Source organism: Neltuma alba, unplaced genomic scaffold (genome assembly GCF_004799145.2).
Source record: "Neltuma alba isolate B1F8T4 unplaced genomic scaffold, ASM479914v2 tig00012302_pilon, whole genome shotgun sequence".
Classification (NCBI taxonomy): domain Eukaryota; kingdom Viridiplantae; phylum Streptophyta; class Magnoliopsida; order Fabales; family Fabaceae; genus Neltuma; species Neltuma alba.
The window spans coordinates 64,297-84,252 of NW_021636816.1; the positions used below are offsets into that span (position 1 = coordinate 64,297).

The 19,956-nt window shown below is 36.5% G+C and overlaps 1 pseudogene; it reads left to right on the forward strand.

Moving 5' to 3' along the window:
* The first annotated feature begins 15,085 nt into the window (after nucleotides 1-15,085).
* LOC114725916 (peroxidase 52-like) lies at nucleotides 15,086-16,913 on the forward strand (annotated as a pseudogene).
* The last annotated feature ends 3,043 nt before the right edge of the window (nucleotides 16,914-19,956 follow it).

Genomic DNA, 19,956 nt, shown 5'->3' on the forward strand with positions numbered 1-19,956 from the left:
TGATCATATATTTATGTATGTACAAGGTGGTTTAGTCCTTTACGTATGTGGTCTGGAAGTCACCAATGTAACGTACGTTTTCGATATTTAATTAATGGCTACTGATCCTGTATGTTTTGGTATCAATTGTTCATCTGCTGAAATAAAACAATAAAACAGTCAGATTCTCATACTAAAGGAATCAACATAGAGAGAAGTAGAGGAATGACGAAGAATGAGCGAAGCGAAATTGAGTGAGAGAATTTAAGTACCTCTTCAGACCCAAATGCTTATTTTCCTTACTTCCCAAGTCTTCTTCACCAACTTTGGATTCACGCAGAAGTGACAAAGCTGAAGAAGAAGAAAATGGTGTTACAGACAAATCATCTGCTACCATGAACATTGTTCCCCTCTTAGCATAATGCAGAATAGAATTTGACGTAAAATATTTAGATGCATCAAAATCATGTACAAGTTGTTAATGCAGCCCAAACCAGCATTGCCTTCATCAAAACATTCGATCACACCTAGTGTTACAGTTAAAAAAGTGAAAATCTGATTCGTGAAAACTCATCTTCTGCTACAGAAAATAGTATCTTACCCAGTGATTTTCATATCATTATCTTTATCTTTCAATCGTCCTCTTCAACCTCACTCTCACTCATCTCAAACTCGAACTGTAATGGTGTTTGACAGTTCTGAATATGAAGCTTTTTGTGCAGGAACAAATCTGTCAATGGTGTTTCTGACCAGAAAGAGAACTTCCGGAGATCCAACGAACACAAACAAAGCATGAAGCATTTCAAGTATTGAAAGAGAGTTCAGATAATCTTTTACAATATTCAAAGCACATGAATATAATCACTATAATAATACAATATGTTCACTTCTTTCTAGGTGACATTCGTGCACAGTCAATTTCTCTGGAGCATATTCAACTCCGAGACTACGTAGTATCCATAAGGTTGTATTCAGATCACTAGGCATCACTCTTAGATCATCTGAGACAAAAAAACATGCGGGATTGCGAAGATAGCCAACAAAGCAATTTGACATCTGTGGATCGTCGAAGTTATACAGCAGATCTTTAAATTTTGCTACACTTGGCTTGATTGGATTCAGCAACTTTCCTTTATATATACCAATCAGAAGTAAAGTACCTCAAGTTCAAATTTTCCACACTCTGACGCAGTGAGGAAATGCACGGTAGATTCTTTACCAACGAGTCCGGAAATAGTCCCCAAGGGCAATGCTAAGAAGCTCAGTAAGACATTGATGAAGTCATCCTCTGCTTCAGCATATAAAACCTTACTTTTCGCTTGGTCTAAGAACAGAGTCAATGAAATCTCCAGACATAATGGAGGCACAGGGATTTACTCCATCACAGCCACTTGGAATAGCTCTCAAGGGATCTGATTGCGGCAGAAGGCCAGGTTTGAGATAGTTCAGTTGTGGTGGGAATATGCTCTTTCTGGTCTCTCACCGCCAAGTTATCAATTGATATAATGGCTTGTCGCGTAACCAATAAAAGATTTGAGTTTTTAATTGAGATTACCAGTTTCTTAACCGGGTTATGTTGATCTTGTTGTCCTTCATTATATTAACAATGAGATTACATTATATTTCCGGTATTTTTTTTGTTATCAAATTTTTATTTTAAGCATGATAAATATAAACTTTTTATAATAGTGTACTTAATTTAATATTTTGATCTTTTTTTTATTTGAAATTAATTTTTCCATGCGTAATTAAAAATATATTAATTCAACCACTAAATTGCGAGGAAATGTTTTCACCGGTTCAATGGATCGTTCGCTTATTAACATCTTAATTTTTTTCCTGTCACATGAAGCAAATTACAAATCCTGAAAATTGATGTTAATTAAGATTTCACAAAGTTAAAGTCCGATTTCTTCTTTAACTTATAATTATTTATTTTTATACAAAAGGAAACAGGTAATACTTTTCATTCTATAGATGAATATTAATGCTTTGTTTGGTATAAAGAAATTGGAGGGGAGGGTAAGGAAAATTTTAATGAGCTCAATTTTAAAAATTGTAAAAGTAGAGTTATAAAATTTTGATAAAAAGAAGATGTAAGATAAAAGAGTAAAAAAAAAATAATCAAAAGCTTTAACCCGCTTCTTCAATTTTTTTAAATCAAACTCATTAAAATTTTTTCTCTTCTTTCATGTCGCTCATACCAAACAGAGCCTAAAAGACTGATATAACAATTCTGGCTTGGTTCAAAGGCTTAAGCAGAAAGCAACAAGAAGAAAATGGCATTTGTTATTCAAGTGTTATCTAAGGCCAGGATTGAGATAAACAATGTTTACTGTTTACAGGCTAGCCACATATAGAGTTAATTTTATAGCTCCTAATTGGAGAGTTGAAAACTTGAAATCAACCCTTGCCATAAAAAGGGTAATAGAAATGTTAATTTCCTAATCAATCTAATTACCCAATAAATCATCCATTGAATAGGGATGAGTTTTAATGATCGATAAAATCTCAACTGTCTAAGTTGAAACTCAATAATACAAATTTGATTTTTTTCACTTTTATTTTTAATAATTTTTTTATTTTAATTGACATATAATTTAAAATAAAAATATTTTTTAAATTTTCACTTTGTGAAAAAATATTTATTACTGAAAAAATTATAAAATTATAAAATTTGAATTTGAATTGTCAAAATTAGATTTAGATTATTCAAATCTTACCATATTCACATGTGCCTGTATATCTTGTGATGAGTGCTAAAACTCATGCCGCTTTAGGCAGAGTCAAGGGAGGTGTTTACCTTTAAACTATTTCGGGAGGAGCAATGCTACATCTCAAGTTGATGAATAGTTAGTCAAGAAGACATATATAATACTCTAAACATAATAGAGGACTTTAGTAAGCTAAATTTTTTTATAAGCTTAATGTTAAGTTTTGTTTCTTTAATCATACTCCTCCTTTTGAGCAGGAAGCGAATGGTGATAAAACAGATAAAAATGTTTTTTGTAGTTGCAAATTCTATCTTGATTAATGAATTTCAGTTATTATTTAAAATAAATTATATAAAATTTTTTTTTTTTAAAAAAATGAAGGTGCAAATTGCTCCATTATAAATATTAGTTATTGGACCAAGAATATTTTAAGAGAAAACATATTTTTAAACCCGTGAACATAAAAACAGCAATGAATATGAATGTCTGTTAGTTAAGGGATGATATTATTAACATTTGAGGAACGGCATCACTTTAACCAATAGTTTAATATCGATGCTTTTTGCTAATATTTTAAAGATATAAAAATGCACTTTAAATTCTTAGATATCCCCTTGGTCAACACATATTTGGTGAGGTAAGTTAGTATTTAATATGTTTTAACTCCTTTGTCCCTATATATCATTTTTCATCACATCCTATTTTAGGTAGCCAATCCACTTTATCTTGTTACCAAAAAAGGAAAAACGGAAAATACTGGCATCACAATATCGGATTCTTTCTCTATTACAGTTTTAAGTAATTAGAATTAAAAGCAATAATCAGTCACCCATCATAACAAATGCCACGGAGCGTAATTTTTTGTGAATTCTCAAACCATGTCAGAGTAACAATATATTCATATAAAATTAAAAAAATGTCACATTATCATCATAATGTGCGAAGCAAAGGCAGAAAAAAAAAAAAAGAGAGATCTGGACCAAGTGAAGTGTATAAAGGATGAAGATGGTAAAGTTAGATGGGAGGCTTACTTTTACAAGTTGTTTAATGAGGGAAGCAAATGTGCAACTCAGGACTTGCTAATTAACAAAGATGATCGGAATTTGGCTTTTTACCGCATGATCCACATTGGAGAGGTTAAGGCAACCCTCAAGAAAATGGACAATGGTAAAGCCATTGGGCCTGATGATATTTCTATTGAGGTTTGGAAATATTTAGGCGATGAGGGTGAATTATGGCTAACCAAACTTTTTAATGAAATTTTATGCTCCAAGAATATGCCGGATGACTAGGAGAAGTATTTTAGTTCCTATTTACAAGAATAAAAAAGACATTCAAAACTGTGCAAGCTACAAAAGGATAAAACTTATGAGTCATACAATGAAATTGTAAGAAAAAGTGATTGAATATAAGTTGAGGTTGGAGACTTCTATTTTGGAGAACCAATTTGGATTTATGCCGGAGAGATCCACAACTAAAGCTATCTATTTACTAATGGGGTTAATTGAGAGATATAGGAGTAAAAGAAAGGATTTACTTATGGTTTTTATTGACTTGAAAAAAGCTCATGATCGTGTACTAAGAGAAGTACTTTGGAAGGCTTTGGAAAAGAAAGGTATACATGTTACTTATATCAAAGCCATACAAGATATGTATGATGGGGGTAACTACAGTGTAAGAATGCCTGGAGGTGAGACAAACACTACAAAAAAATATGTTAATTCTAGCGGTTAGAGTGTTACATTTCTAGAGGTTTTAACCGCAACAAATAACGGTTAAGGAAACCGCTAGAAAAAACAGGTGCAAGAAAAAATTTCTAGCGGTTATCGCAACCGCTACACATCATGGTCAAAACGATAAAAAATTTCTAGCGGTTCCGAACGCTAGAAAATATCTGAAGGAGACACATTACTAGCGGTTATAAAACCGCTAGAATAACTTTTTCCCGGAAAAAATTTCTAGCGGTTTTATAACCGCTAGAAACCTGCTAAATGAAATCCATTTTGCCGGGAATTAAATAATTTCAGTAGCGCGCGAAAATTACTAGCGGTTATAGAACCGCTAGAAAATTTTTGGGAAATTAAATTTTCACGCCAATTGAATTTTAAGAATGGCGGGAAACTTTTCTAGCGGTTTTTAACCGCTAGAAATTTTGGCGCAAAATTTAAATTTGACGAAATATTTCTAGCGGTTCGGAACCGCTAGAAATGTTTACCGTGCCAGAAAAAAAAATTTATGGTTTTTCATATTATAATTTTAAAAACCATTAAATAAATTATTTTGAAGAATTTTTGTTAATTTGTATAATTAGTTATATGTTACATTTTATATATTCAAATTTTGTAATAAAAAATATGTAATTAAATTATGAATGTGTCAAAAGAAGTGAATTTAATCTAATAAGATAATTTAATTGAATATTTAATAAGATAGTTGAATTGAAGATGATATATTTTGGAATATTGAACCTATAGTATTAGGTTGATGAGTATTTGAATCAGTTGAGGAGGGCATGACAAATGTGGAGAAGAAAAATCTGAAAGGAAAGGAGAAATAAATATGTTAGTAAATTTTAAATAAAAACAAATAAAAGATACAATGAATTATAAAATAAAATTTACTTACCATAGAGTAAAGAGAAAAAAACCACAATATGAGATAGTAAGAAAAAAAGAGAGAATTATGAAGAAGAATAGGAGAGGAAGGAAAAGAGATGGAGTAAATGAATGTAGAGAAGATATGGTATTTATAGAGATCAGCGACACTTTGTAGCGGTGTTTTTTGTAGCGTTTTATAACATTTTGTAGCTGTTTCATTTTCTAGCGTATATATAAGCGCTAGTAATTAGTAGCGGTTATATATGTAGCGGTTATTAACCGCTAGAAATTTAGTATTTTTTATTTTTAAAATCTGAACGAATTTTAATTTACAGGTATGTATTTTGTAGCGGTTCATAACCGCTACAAATTTTTTCACGAAATTGTAATTTGTAGCGTTATTAACCGCTACAAATGAAAATTTTTTTATTTTTAAAAAATTTTTACGAATTTTAATTTATACATATGTATTTATGGACGAAAAATTTGTTAAATAATTTATTTTGGATGCTGCTACTCTCCATCATCATCCGGCCTGAAAGGACATATTTTAAAAAAATTTGTTAAATTTATGTTGTATTTGGAAAAAATTAGTAATTAGTAGTTAATTATTTAAATAATTTAAGAAAAGACGTGTACATGATAAGTGGCAAATTATCATCTCCTTAAGGAAAGAAGTCTTCAAAATTCGAGGGTTGGAAGGGTTCACTGTCGTAAATAATGTCACCATCACCCATATCGTAAAGATCCCGTGGCTTGAGGTGAACGACCATATTCCAGTCTTTATGTTTCTCGTCCTCGACATAGTAAATTTGGTGTGCCTCAGAAGCAAGGATATATGGCTCATCATCTTCAGATGCCCCCGTATGAATAAGTCTAGAGAAATTGACTGAGGTGATGCCCAAATGGTCAGTAGCGAGTCCCCGTGAAGTTGTCGTATTTGCCCAGGAGCATTTGAACAGTGTCACGGTGAAAAGCTGGTAAGTCAACTCAATAATGTCAATTAGCTTTCCATAGTAAGTGACGCCTCCAAAGCGCATATCGCCATCACTACTGCTAGCATAACATCTCGTTCCGAATGTCCCGCAAACTCCAGAGTTTTGTGTGAGCAATCCCTGATCACGTCCAACCGTACAGAACTTGAAGCCGTTGACATTGTACGCGGTAAACCTTCGTGCATGGTCTAACGGACCGAGAGAAAGAGCTCTGAATTCATCTGTGTATGGGCTGTTGTCATTACGTATTCGACGTGTAAACCAACTGGGAAACTCTTTGTGGACTCTTTTATCAATGTCAGCAGAACGCGCACGGCCCCGTAGCTAACGCCTGAGATAACTCCTAAACTCACTATAGTAAAGTGTAATTTGTTAGAAGAGTCAGTAAGAAACAAATATAAAGTGTAAAAGCTAGTGAGCTTATATGATATATATACTTACTGCATAAAGGGTTCAACTTGGCTGCAATTTATCAAAACGTGTCTGTGTGCCTGGAGTTTCTCTGTAGGAGTGAGTCTGAAGAATTCATATCCTCCAACTGGTTTCCCAACAGGAGGAAATAAAGTTGACGTGGAAGGAAGGGAGGAGAATCATCTACGCGACGCGGGCAGTTAAAAGATGTCTCCATGTCATCAAAGTACCTCGAACAGAAAGTTAGGACCTCATCTCCGGAATAACCTTCTGCTATTGACCCCTCAGGCCATGCCTTATTCCTAACATATGATTTTAATTTTCCCAAGTACCTGTAAGTTAAAATTGCATTAATAATTACGAGTAAATGAAAGAACAATGTGAAATTTAAAGAGGCGGGAATAAAAGATAATCTAGTACCTCTCTATAGGGTACATCCATCGATAGTGAACTGGGCCAGCAACCTTTGCTTCTCGAACAAGGTGGACAGTCAAGTGAACCATAACAGTAAAGAATGATGGAGGAAATATCATCTCCAAGTGACAAAGTGTAAGAATAATTTTATTTTGCAGCTGATCAAGCTCTTCCGCTACCAAGACCTTCGCACACAACTTCTTGAAAAATGAACATAATTCTACCAAAACCACCGATACATCAGAAGGAAGTGTGTTTTTCAAGGCCAATGGAAGTAACTGTTGCATAAGAACATGAGAGTCATGACTTTTCAACCCAGTAACCTTTCGAGCCTGCAGATCGATACACCTTGAGATGTTGCTAGAATATCCATCTGGTACTTTTATGTTCTTCAACGTCGAGAGGAAGATATCCTTGTTCTGCTTTGTCAAGGTGAATTTAGCTGGCTGAAACTTGTCGTTTTCATCAGGCCAAGCCTCTTCACGAATTCCCCAGGCCCGTAAATCTTTTCTAGCTGCGAGATGGTCTTTGGACTTTCCAGCTTCATTGAGCAACGTATATAGCACATTATCGCACACATTTTTTTCAATGTGCATAACATCCAAACTGTGTCGTAGCAAATTAGATTCCCAATAAGGAAGAGTGAAAAATATGCTTCTCTTCCGCCATTGCATAGGTTGCGTATCAGATGTCCCACGAGATCGTCGTCCCAATCGTTCGGGATCCACACTCTTACCAAACTCGATATGAACATCTTCTAACTGCCGCAAAATATCCATACCAGACAAAGTAACAGGGGATCTCTCTTCTCCTGTTTCCCATCGAAGCGAATCCGTTGCAATCTAAGTCTGTGCTTGGAATCAAGGAACCGTCGATGTCCTATGAAGCACCACTTGCGACTGTGTGGAAGGCGACATGGCACAGAATCAAAATTGCACTCAGGACAGGCCAACCCAGTATGCACATTCCAGCCAGACAAAGTTCCCAAACCGGAAAAATCACTTATTGTCCACATCAAGGCTGCACGGAGATTGAATAGTTGCTTGTCATGTGAGTCATATGCCTCAACACCATTCGTCCATAGGTCGAGCAATTCGTGTATCAACGGTTGCAGGTATACGTCAATATCATTTCCTGGTGCTTTCTTACCAGGAATGATCATGGAAAGCAAAAAGGAGATCTGCTTCATGCACATCCAAGGTGGTAGATTGTATGGAATTAACACCACCGGCCAGATACTGTAACTTGTGCTCATGTTTCCGAAGGGATTAAAACCATCGGTTGCCAATGCAAGACGTACATTTCTAGGATCATTGGCAAAGTCTGGAAATTTCGCATCAAACGCTTTCCACGCCTCCGAGTCTCGTGGGTGCCTTAACCTACCATCTAGGTTTTCCTCAGTCGCGTGCCACCTCATGTGCTGAGCCATTTTTGATGACATATACATTCTTTGCAACCTGGTTTCAAAGGAAAGTATCTAAGAAAATAATATATTAAAAATTTAAAATACCGAATATTTAAGTACTAAATATTGACTCAATTTAAGAAAATTGATGACATAATCAATTGTTTTAAGAATTTCAAATATCGAATATTTTTAGAGACGGAACAAGTAACACGCTGTAATAATTTGTACCTGAGAATTTTGGCCGGTTTCTTCTTTTGCTTCTTGCCCTTCCGTACCGACTTATAGCGTGACGTCTTGCATCTCGTACAAATCTCTTTGTTGGCATCATCTCCCCAGTATAGCATACAGTCGTTTGGGCATGCATCTATCTTCTTATAGTTCAAGCCAAGCTTGTTAATAATCTTTTTTGCTTCGTAAAAAGACGGAGGGAATTCAGCTTGGGGGAAAGCATCTCCCAGTAATTCCAGCAACATAGACATCGCCTTGTCAGTCATACCGCACAAGCATTTGATGTGATACAGCCTCACCAAGAATGACAACTTCGAATACTTTGTACACCCAGAATAAAGAGGCTTGTCAGCTTCGGTCATGAGGTCAAAAAATTCCCGAGCAGTTTTTTCGTTTTTAGAAACTCCGGTTGAGGTCCCTCTACTTCATCTTCGTTGGGATTCGAGCTTTCGTGAACACCAAAAGCATCACGCACAGCATCATTCACGGCATCGGCCTCATCCACTCGAACTCCCATCCGTGAAACTACTGGCACTGACTCAGCACCCATATCTAGCCGTTCCCCATGTAGTTGCCAAAATACGTACTCTCGCGGAAAAGGCTTAAAGATTAAATGTTCCCTAACAATATCTTTGGGATGCCACTTTTTGAAATTACATTTAGGACAGGGACACTGAATCTTACCATTTACGGCAGCATTGGCGAAAGCAAAATCCAAGAAATAGTTTAGACCAGCCAAGTATTGCGGAGTCGACCGGTGCAAGTTGATCCACGACCTATCCATGACTAATAATGCTCAAATTTCGTGAAAATATGACACAGAGCTCAAAGAGAAGTTAAAATGGAATTCAGTTGGAGTGCTTCAGCTTATAAAGGAGGCTGGAGGAACGGTCATTTTTTTGTAGCGGTTACAAAACCGCTACAAATTTGTAGCGGTACAAAACCGCTACAAATTTGTAGCGGTTTTAACGGAAATTTTCATTTCCAGCGGTTTTTAACCGCTAGAAATCTAAATATCGGTTACAAACCGATAGAAATTTCTAGCGGTTTAACGGGAATTTGTCTCCATCGGTTTTGAATTTTCTAGCGGGTTATAAAACCGCTAGAAAATTAGGTAAAATTTGCTAATTTCTAGCGGTTTCTGGTGAAATTTCTAGCGGTTAAGAATTTCTCTCCATCGGTTTTGATTTTCTAGCGGTTATAAAACCGCTAGAAAGTTAAATATTTGCTAATTTTCTAGCAGTTGAATTTTCTAACGGTTTTGAACCGCTACAAACGCTATTATTTTTAAATATTAAATAGAAATACCGCACAATAAATTAATAACATTACAAAATAAATATTTATTAAATTAATAAATGATTATAGAATTATTTTGATTAATTAACATGTTTAACGTGTTTAATAAATGTAATGTTGATGTTGTAATAAATAAATAAATATTTCAATATTAATTAGTACTTGACATAAATAAAATTATAGAAATAAATCAATAAAGGAAACAAATAAATATAAATTTAGATAAATATCTAAATAGTATATAAAAACCGTAAAATCAAGATTCTAATAAAATCCCATACAATGAAAGCAAATCATGGGTGGGGGGCAGAAGCAGCATCATCGGGATCATCCTCTGCTGAATCCTCCGGCTGACGGTGGGCAGGCCGCTCAACCTGCTGGACTGGACTGGCGGACTGGGGGGGGTGATGGGGGGTAGGGGCGGGACTGGTGGCATGTGTAGGTCGGGGATGTCAGGAACCGAGATGTTTGGAGCTATACTGACCACACATGACGCAGAGCCGTAGCAGCTGCCAAGAGCTGGTCAAGCTGCGTCTGGAGCTGACGATCACGCTCCTGGAACTGACGATCACGCTCCACGATCCTGGCCTCGAACTCTTGTCTGAGCTCCTCTCGCAATTCCTCTGAAGATGAGGAAACCGGCCGCTTCGCACTCGCATGAGAGCTCCCAGCAGTATATGAAGGGCCAGCGCCACTTGAGCGGGGCAACCTAGTCGGTGTAGGTCCAAGTCCAAGCCCGCTAACTCGACCAGGGTGCTGCGGCCGGCCACGACCCGCTAAAAGTGAGGCGGTGGGATCCAAGGCAGACCCCTGAGACTCACGCAACTCGGAATCGACCTGAGTCATCCGTGCCTACCAAAATTAATATAAAGAAGTTAATTATAATATAATGATATCTACACTGTGATATTATATTAATATTTAATTTATTACTTACCGCTATCTCCTCAACCTCATCCGACGCACGCCCGTCTCGGGGTCTATACACCATCGGCCACATCTCGCCATAAGTGGGCGTGTATCCCTGCTCCTGCTGCGTCTTTTCCCTCTGTAAATGAAATCAAAGAAATAATTAGTTACAAATTAAATACATTACATATTTAATAAATTTATTTCAAGTACTCACAATCTCGTCATAAGTGATCGCAAAGCTCCTGGATCCAGCCCTATGACGTATCGTCTGATGCCTGACGCTCCTAGCATTTCTCCTAGAAAGAGCCTGAAGCAAAATGTAAAAAAATTAATTAAATGAGTCAAGTCGGATAAAAAATAAAGAAATTATAATAATACAATATTATCATACCATCTGGTCAGCCGTCATCCTAAAATAGACGTAAGTGGACCAGTCTTGGTCCGGGACTCCACCAGGTACATGCCAGTATCTCCTGGAGGGGCCTCGTCCCGTCACCTTTCTTCTCCCTCCACAGGTCGGCCCTCCTGTTCTTCCATGCCATCCCAAGCCTCTTGATCGTGTCAGCCCTCAACTCCTCCCCCAGAATAAATTTACTCTATGATTAAAATAATAAATTAACTAAATAACAAATTATAAACAAATAATTAAGCATTTCAATAATCAAAAACAAAATATTAGTTTTTAACTAATTTAACAATTATAAATAAAATATAAATTAATCAAAAACAAAATATAATTAAACAATTAAGTAATTTAAATGAAAAATATTTTTACTCAACTAAATTTAAAATTATTAGAAGTAAAAATTAATGAAATCAATAACAAATTATTTTCATTTAACTACTTTTAAAGAATTTAAAGAAAAAAATAATATAGCAGAAACGCGGTTAAAAATATTATAAAGAACAAACAAATTAAATAAATAAAAAATTATAATCAAACAATTAAATTATTTGAAAACAAAATATATAATCATTTTAAATTAAAAAAAAATTATAAATAACAATTTATATTACCTTCATCATTTCCAGCCTTGCTGCTTCTTGTCTGAGGTGATCTTCTTCCAGTCCTGCACGTAGATGGGGAACAGCGTCCACTGCTGACCAAGGAGGCGCACGTACTTGTTGTACAACTGGCCACCTTTCTTCGTCGGTTGGCCCAACTCATTGAGCGGCACAAACAACTCCGCGTCCCCCGTATCATAGACAGCTCTTGGCTGTCAGCCTCCGATAGGACCTGTTCCCCTCAGTGTCTGCAAAATTTAATTAAGAAATAAATTATATATCAATAAATAATATAATTTTATATAAATTAAATACTGATCAAAACTTTAAAAAGTTAAATAAATACTTACCGACAAATTCCACCTCATAACCAGCCTGACGTCGGAGCAGGACGCTGGCAGCCTGGGGATACTCATTCCCCTGATCCTGCTCCTCCTCCTCCTCCTCCTCCTCGTCAGCAGCATCAGCATGGGGTTGCTCATCCCCAGTAAAATGAGCCTCCTCAGTCCGCTCAACACCATCCTGCTCCATAAAACTGAGGATATCCTCCTCGCTCAGATCGTAGTCATGAATGCTGGGGAATGGCTCACCAGCATCATGATGAACCTCACTGGGTCCAGCTCTCTCAGGATCAACTGGGTCTTTCGTGTCGACGAGGCATCCTAATAACAACAAATAGTAATTATTTATAAATGAAATAAAAAAAAATTATTATAAGCTATAACATAATAAAATAAATAAAATAAAACATAAAAATAAAAAATAATTATCAATAAATTACTATTTTTACCTGAAAATAAGGATCTGACTGAATCAGAACTCGAATATGTTTGTGAAGAAAATTCAGCAGAGCTTCGCTTCCAGAACGATTGAAGAAGTGAGAGTGGGGGGGGGGATATATAGACCGAGACTTTCTAGCGGTTAGGCACAAAACCGCTAGAAATTCTAGCGGTTTGAGCCGAACCGCTAGAAATTCCCAACGGTCATATGACCGTTGGAATTGGCTAGCGGTTCGATCCAACCGCTAGCAATTTCTAGCGGTTCTGCCGAGAACCGCTAGAAATTCTGGCGGTTCGGTCCGGAACCGCTAGCCATTTCTAGCGGTCGTCCGAGAACCGCTAGAAAGTCTGGCGGTTCGGTCCTGAACCGCTAACAATTTCTAGCGGTTCGGTCCATAACTGCTAGAAATCTCTAGCGGTTCAGGACCGAACCGCTAGAAATTTCTAAACTCCTCGGGGAATGAAAAAAATTTCTAGCGCTTCATGCATCAACCGCTAGAATTTTTCGGTGTCTAGCGGTTTATTAGCCTGAAACCGCTAGAAAGTAAACGCTACAAATTTGGCGCCAAGTTCCCGCCAAAGCCCGGGGAATTTTCTAGCTCTAATTTTCTAGCGGTTAGTGGGGTAACCGCTAGAAATGTGCGGGTAATGGTCAAACCGTCTGTATTTTGCAGCGGTTTTTATAGGAACCGCTAGAAATATCTGGAATTTCTAGCGGTTTTGTTTAACCGCTAGAAATGTTCCGCTGCTGCTACTTCAGCAATTTCTTGTAGTGAAAGGACTTCCCCATTAAGATTGGCCTACATCAGGGATTTTTTTGAGTCCTTACTTGTTTAATATTGTTCTGGACATTCTAACCAAGTTTATTCAAGAAAAAATCCCCAAGTCTATGCTCTTCACGAATGATATTGTCCACATAGCGAAATCAAAAGAAGAGATTAGCTCTAGATTGGAGTTATAGAGAAGGACTTTGGAGTCGAAAGGTTTTTGCTTGAGCAGGAACAAAACAGAATATATGCATTGTAATTTTGGGGGAAGCAAGACAACGGTGATTTGGAGGTGAATATGGGGATCAAATCATTCCTCAAGCATCAAAGTTTAAATACCTAGAATCCATTACATGAGGATGGTGAAATTGATGGAGACGTTTCTCATATAATACAAGTTGGCTGGCTAAAGTGGAGGAAGGCTACTGGAGTTATTTGCGATAAGAAGGTACCTGAGAAATTTAAGAGAAAATTTTACCGGACTGCTATAAGACTAGCTATGTTGTACGATAGTGAATGTTGGACGATAAAGGGTAAACAAGAGCACAAAGTTAGGGTAGCAGAAATGAGGATGTTGAGATGGATGTGTGGTCATACAAGAAAAGACAAGATTCAAAATGAAAATATCAGAGCAAGAGTCGGTGTGGCGCTTATTCAAGAGAAAATGGTTAAACATCGCTTGAGATGGTTTGGACATGTGCAGAGAAGGTCATTGGAGGCCCCGGTGAGAAGGGTAAATCAGACAATATGGAGTCCCATAAAAAGGGGCAGAGGAAGACCGAGGAGAACGCTCAATGAGATTAGTGAACGAGACGTCTTTGTTAACAACACATCTAAGAACTGGGTTGTTGACAGAGCATGATGGCATCGAGTAATTCATATAGCCGATCCCACCTAGTGGGATAAGGCTTGTTGTTGTTGTCGTCACATTATCATCATAAGCCGTGTAAAAATAATATTACATATTACTATACTTTAAAGAGTAAAACTAAAATTTGTAGAAGGTTAAAGAACTCAGATTTGGATGAGAAAGGACGGCTGATATTCCTTATTGTATCAAAAGGAGTTGGATTTAGTGGAAGGAGCTAATTAATCCTCACGACTGATAAACCAATATTCGAATTCTTGTTAAGAGACATACCTACATGGCTATATTTAGTGTCTGATAGTATCTATTCGAGCAAGATTGCCTCCTATCAAACAATGTGTGTATTAGCTGAACGACGGATTCTTATGAAGGTTAGGCGAGTCCCACTTATACAGTTGTGCCTAAATGCCGTACGTAATGGTCTTTTTTCGGCGCCTAGTCCACAGCTATATGTAGGTGCCACATAGTGAAGTCTTCTTTTCCGCCTAACAGCCCCGTATAGCCCTCTATAAATACAGATCCTTACCAAAGCCTGATATATACAAAAATGGCCTCACAACGTGGGTATTTCTGCATGGTTCTTCTTGTGTTGGTATTAGCAGTTTTTACAAACCCAGCTTTCTCCACAACACCACTATCTCCTAATTTCTATGATCAATCATGTCCCAACGCTTTGAACACAATCAAACGAGTCATTGCGGCTGCGATTCTGAAGGAGACTCGAATGGGAGCTTCCTTGCTTCGTTTACACTTCCATGATTGCTTTGTCAATGTAATTAATTAAGCTTATAATAACTCTTTCAATCCTAGAGATTATGAATGTTATTAACCTCATATCAGATTCGTGTTTGTTACTTTTGTTTTGGCCGGTGGTGGTGATGATTCATTATATATATATATATATATATTATATATATATGATGTGATGTGATGGGTCTGTTCTTTTGGATGCCACCCCAACTATTGACAGCGAGAAGAATGCACTGCCTAACTTGAATTCAGTTCGAAGATTTGAAGTTATTGATGAGATAAAGAAAGAGGTGGACCAAGCATGTGGAGGCCATGTTGTTTCGTGTGCTGACATCTTGGCTGTTGCAGCTCGTGATTCCATCGTCGCAGTAAGTGATTGCATTTTCAAATATTATCAACATGAGACTTGTTATTATTGTTCTCTGATAGATATTTCACGTCCAGATTATATGCGTGTGTGTGTTTGCAGCTAGGGGGACCAAGATGGGAGTTAACCTGGGAAGAAGAGACTCCAGAAACGCGAGCCGAGTGGATGCAAACAATAACCTACCGTCACCATTTTCGGATTTGGCTCAGCTCACAGAGAGCTTCAACAAGCAAGGGCTTGACCAGAATGACTTGGTTCTTCTATCTGCTGCGCACACCATTGGATTCGCCCGCTGTGTTACTTTTAGAGACCGCATCTACAACGACTCCAACATCAATCCCTTCTTTGCTGCACAACTCCAGTACACGTACGTACGTGCATGCATGCATGTTTGGTTTATAGATCAATTAGCAAAATGAACATTTGCCAAAAGCTACTTTGGCTTGTGTCTACAAATAAAACGGGCTTTTTCATGTATATTTTCTGTTTTTAAACTAAGGGCTTGTTCGAGTACAGTTGGCGTTGGAGCCATCCCAAACTGACTCTTAGGCATGAAAATAACACTTCAGATTTAAGTTTGATGGGAAAAAAAAGGATGTTTAGCATGGTTTCAAAGCCAATTAACTTTTTGTTCAAAAATCACTCTAAAGTTGAAGTTTTTTTTTGCTTTTGACTTTTTTAAAATTCAACATTTTAAAAGTAACTTTTCATCATCATATATCATTCAAATAATTTTTGTCATATTTGACTTTTTTTTACAAAAACTTATCTGAATATAAATCATATTATACTAACAGATTTTGATGCTAACTTCAGCTTCTAAACATCATATGAAATAAAGTTACTTTTACCAACGCTATTCTAAACAAGCCCTGTACAAGGTAGAAGTCCATTTTCTAAAGTTGGCTACTTGCAAACTCTACTGAAACAACATTTTATGGGAATCAAATGATACACTAATTGATTTGATGTGTCGATTATTCTATATTGACAGTGTATGCCCTAGAACTGGAGGTGACGACAACCTAGCACCGTTGGACTCAACACCTGCAATCTTTGACGGGTCTTACTTTTTGAATTTGGTTCAGAAGAAAGGAATTCTTCACTCTGATCAAGCTCTCTTCAATGGGGGTTCTACTGATGCACTGGTCAAACAGTACATCCTAAACCATCTAGATTCTACAAGGGCTTTGCTTCTTCCATGGTTAAGATGGGAAATATAAAGCCACTCACTGGGAATGAAGGCGAGATCCGTGTCAATTGCAGAAGCGTGAACTGATATATGGAGTGTGAAAAATATGAAGCAAAAGATATTACCACAAGGAACTTTTTACTTATTTATCTATCTATATTATCTAATGTGATGAAATCTACTCTTTTTCCTGTATCAAGTATCAATAAAGCACGAATTATATATGAATCATCTGCCATATAGACGTGCACATGATTTAAATAAAAACTACATTTCATAGCTTCAGACCTTGTTTGGGATAGCGATTGGTAAAAATCATTTATAAGTACGTTTTACGAAAACCGAGAAAAAACTCTTCTCACATATTTATCTCGTATTCTGTAAATCATGATTAAAAAATTACTTATAAACTGTTTCAAACATGTCAATAGATTGACCCACTTGGACAAGGCGAGTCACTTTTTTTTTTTCACTTGGTGAAAAATTTTAGATGGGGTTGGACTCACCCACAAATCAAGGCAAGGCAACAAACCCTTGATCCGGTTCGGGAACGCATTTAATTTGATGTATGACTTGACTATGAAGATGCCTCCTTTAGGATCCGTTTGGTACAAGAAAAAATAAAAGGAGAGGAGGAAAGAAAAAATTTTAATAAGTTTGATTTAACAAATTGACAAAGTGGGGTTAAAAATTTTTAATTAATTTTAATTATTTTTTTATATTACTTCTTCTCTTTATTAACATTTCAAAATCCCACTTTTCTAATTTTTTTTAAATAGAGCTCATTAAAAAAAATTTCCCCTCCTCTTCCCTCTCCTCGTACCAAACAATACCTAGGGGTCATAAAATGATGAAACCTGCTCTCACAGGAAAGGTGTCTAATCCCTTTGCCCGTTGAGTGTAGGCAAGTTACTGTTAAGCACAGTCATAGTCTTCACCTAATAAAAAGGCTTTCAGGAAGTTGTGGTACTTGTTTTGTGAATGTTCTCGGTGGCTGCTCTGTTCATAATCCATTCCTTATAGCTTGATCATAACATGAACTTCTAATTCCAACATATAGAATAATATAAAATAACATTCCATGATGCTTATCACAATGATAAAGAAACACGGAGTGTGCGTGATTAATACAAGCCGTCCAAATTAATCTTGAATGATTTAGATTTTAATTTAATTTTTATAATTTAAACTATTTTGTAGTTTATTAAATATAGAATTTGAATCTATCATTTTTGAAAAATTCTCCAAACTGAATTTGAGTAGTCCACGTTTCCCTCACACTCACATGATGGAATGACGAGAGACGAGGTCCTATCTTCCAATGCCAACATTCAAGAGCTCCCCAAATCACTTTTTTTTTTTTTTTTGGGTAAGAAAATAGTAACACTGGGGTGTTCGAATAGAATTGAAACTATAATTTTAAAAATAATTTTATAATATATAAATTAAATATATAGAGAAATTTATGTTGATTTATAGAAAAATATTTTTTAAAAAATATTTTTTTAAATTTCCAAACACCCCTTGCTATTAGAACTGTGGGCTTCTTAAGCCATCCGGTCAATACATTCATTGACTTACGATACCTGGATATGTAATTTGAAAATCGACGACATTTCTCTAACTAGGCTGGTCTCTCCCTCAATAGTCCCACCGACTCGTTCAAACATATTTAAAGGGTCATCGTTCAATTATCAATCGCGCAAAGCAAAGATTTCACATTTCGACGCGTGTGTAAATCTGAGGGTCTTGGGGAAGTCAAACCCCGGAGCCCTCTGTTTTGTTGTTTCCTTTCAAGAAACCGAAGACAAAACCCGAAAACCAAAGGAGCACATTGGAATAGCCGGGGACACTGAAAACAACATCAGAAAATACCATGGAGGCTGAAAGCTCACTCTTTTCCTGCTATCCTTCTTCATATATCTTTCTTGATCACTCTATTTGCTTCATACCCATCACCATTCACTTGCTAATTCACACAAAAAGTAATAAGCATCATGTGGTGGTACATCAATGGAGGAATGAATGCGAGAAGATTCATATCCTCTTCTGCTAGGGGCTTTCGATGGTGGGACCATGTGAGAATCGCAGAAAAGGACCCTATTGTTCGGGTGAAGGAAGCTTTTCGTGCTGACCCCTTTCCCCACAAGATCAATCTTGGAGTGGTAACCTCATCTCTCTATTCATTTCACTTGATTTTGCATCTTTGGTGGGAAATGCTTAAGCTTTAATCACCATGAATTCATTGTTAAGTTTCTATTGGTTATTGATTTTATTTCGGGTTCTTGTCCATTTTTGTGCTTTCAGGGACTTACAGGGATGATGAAGGGAAACCTTTTGTTCTCCAATCTGTTCGTGAAGCAGAAGCTAAGATTAAGGGATGTAAATTCGAGTGAGTGTTCCTCTTCAATCTTTTTTCGCAATAATAATTACCGTGTCACTATGAAGAGAATGATGTTAAGGTTAGTCGATTCCAGTCGATTAAGGGGATTCTGATGATTGATGAATATATAGCGTTAAGCAGTATTGCAAGTTATAGCCATAATGTGCGGTGAAGGAGTTATTTAAACCCCTTAGTGGGCTGTACGACTTGGTCATTAGTTTGAAATTAAGAAAATACTTTGGACAAAATCATTAAGCCTGTCAAACAAAAGACAACCGCAACTAAGTTTTATATGTATATAGGCAGGTCTATCTTAGGCACAAGTATCTGCCATAGCTAAGTTATTCTGCATACATTAAAATTGGAATTTGGAACTACTGAAAGTCTTCTTTTGGGATGTTGTTTGAGCTGTTGCCTGAGTAATAACTCTGATTAATGGCCCCATTAAACTTAGGTTTTTGAAGTGCTTGGATGCGAGGTAAATTAATACCTGATGATATGTCAGTACATGTCAATTTGGTACTTTTCTTCAGAGTCAACATGGTTGTATTCCATGTACATGCCATAGTTTGTACTGTACAAATCAAAAGCAGTGCAATATTGCTGCAACTAATGGAAATTGATTTCTCTCAAAAATGTAACTCCACTTGTCATTTCATCCGTTAGAAGCTAAGTTTCTGGGCTGAAGGTTATCTAATTTCCCTAAGAATGAAAATATACTTCTTTCTGGGTTAATTTTGGCGCTCAATAATTCCTTTGTTTTTTTTTTTTTTGAAAAAAAAAATGAAAGCAAAAGCTTTCTTGCTATTGCAGTTTTATGGCATTGTAAACTCCTAAAATAACTTGCCCCCCTATAAAGAATCATGTTTTTCTTCTTAAACTATTGCA